General features: G+C 37.7%; 1 long non-coding RNA gene across 1 annotated transcript; it reads left to right on the top strand.

Moving 5' to 3' along the window:
* Positions 1–449: 449 nt before the first annotated feature.
* LOC125505567 lies at positions 450–1,417 on the top strand. The gene is made up of 2 exons (XR_007282242.1): positions 450–777; positions 926–1,417. It is a non-coding gene; the product is annotated as an uncharacterized LOC125505567 (long non-coding RNA).
* Positions 1,418–2,096: the final 679 nt, after the last annotated feature.

The following is a 2,096-nucleotide window of genomic DNA, read 5'->3' on the forward strand; positions in this document are numbered from 1 at the left end:
TCACTTTAAAACTTTCTTAATGCATGTTTCTTTGTTAGAAATGTTGACATTCAAATTCATGATTTCACTGTTTCGTCGTCATTATGTGCTTTAAATCGAAAAACACAATTTACACTCGATTTATGTGTCAAAAACAAAAAAAATACGAAAATGTTGATTTTCTGAGCTAAAATTGTCTACTTCAGCCTAAAATTTCGGTACGTATTTCGACTGCAACCTTGCACTTTCAGCTTAAACTTAAGTTAAAATTTGCAAAAGAAAAACAGAGAGTTGATAAATGTTGTTCATGTACGCTTGAAATGACACTACCAGTTGAAACCCGAAAGGTTTTGAGATCTAAGTTGAGACTTCAAGTTCATCTTCTTGGCTTCACATTTCCGCTTCAACTCCAGAATATGTATCCACTATATATTTGAATAATCGCTCTCAAACTCCACATAGTTGCTTAAATCTGGGATGAAAACTCGAACATTCCACCTCAAACTCAACCCAAAGCAAAGCGTCTGCTTGCGATTTGTTAAACGTTCTAATTGTCTGCATAATCGGTCCATAATTTAAATAATCGACATGAATTAAGGTCAATTTTTCAAAAACTTAGTCTTCTGCTGTTTAAAACTCTATTAACAGCACGACATTTTACATCAATGGGCTTCAAGTTTATTCCTTCCTAGTTAGCAAACCGCCATCTGTAAAATTCATCACTAATTTGTTTTTTGTATCCATTCCAGATAGGAGACCGACTGTTTGTGGGAGCCCCCGGAAGCTACTACTGGCAAGGTAAAAATCCTCTGACTCGACTGCGATTTGATTTGTTTGCAGGCAATTTTTTTGACGCTTTGTTTTGATCCACCGTTTCCAGGCTTTAGTAGTGTGGCCCTCCTGATGATGAACCCCATCCAAACTGTGTTTTTACTTTATGTTTCAGGGCAAATGTACTCTATCGATGCCAACTCCAGATTTAACTATACACCGGGCCTGCTAGGCACGACGTACGGCGCCAAAGGTATTTCTTAGCTAGCGTCGGACATACATACCATTTTCTAATATGCGCCGCCCAATCACTACTTATTCATTTCTTTGGATGTGGTTTAGTGAGTCGTGGTTTTCTAAAGGACTGTAATCTAGACACTTGAATTCATCCAGATTGTTGGAAAAATCGCCTTCGTCTAGTTGCTTGCTGTTTACTTTTTCTCTGTTCTGTTACTCCCACTGCACACAAATTTGACCATGCACCACGTCTTGTTAAGCCACCCCAGACTAATAAAATAAAAACCAACGACGCAGCATCTTCAACTTATTACCATGTTATACCATTTGGTGTAGGAGTGTTAACTTCCAGGGTGCAGTGTTCTACTAATGGTCATTCTTAATCCAGTACTAAATTTGTTTAGGCTTTCAATAAACATACTAAATTTGATTAATATTTGATTTCAACATGTGCTTTAACATCATGATGTTTTTGCTCCAATCACAAGGGAGCACTTGCTGCTCAACTAGCGGTTAAGGCTAATTAGACAGAATCATCCATTTCTGGGAGATTTCAGTTATTAAATCGATGACCCAGAATTTTGCAGAAAACCATTTATTAACAGATGGTCGATATTACGTGTTGTTTGCCTGCCTACGCAATCGCGTCCACAGTGACCACACACTTTTAATTGTTTCAATGGTTCGCTACTTAAAAGGCGAAATAAAGCCGTACACATTGCCGTTTTTATTAGCTAAAGGTCACCATATTGAGAGTAAGTGTACCCAGTCACAAAAAGCGTTTCACATTTTTAACATTGTCAAAGGCCGGTCGCAAGTCGCTCAAGTGGCACCTACTGGATCTTAGCGTTTGCCTCATATGAAAAATCCGCAAAATCCCTGATCATCCATTAACCATACGTGTGGCAGCCAGTATTTTTAGACACAATTGTTTCTGTTTTACATAAACGAAGCCTAACGAGCGAAATCATCAATTCTCGTTGGCAAAAAGCGGATATTAATCAAGAGCATATTGATAAATGTGCTCAATAAGATTCGTTTATTAAAAATAGCACGTTACAACTATTCGGTATGAGAAACGTTGAGTAATTTTAACAGGAATTCCTGCA

Source organism: Dendroctonus ponderosae, unplaced genomic scaffold (genome assembly GCF_020466585.1).
Source record: "Dendroctonus ponderosae isolate FM_Combo_2020 unplaced genomic scaffold, Dpon_F_20191213v2 Dpon_F_20191213_892, whole genome shotgun sequence".
In the NCBI taxonomy this organism is placed as follows: domain Eukaryota; kingdom Metazoa; phylum Arthropoda; class Insecta; order Coleoptera; family Curculionidae; genus Dendroctonus; species Dendroctonus ponderosae.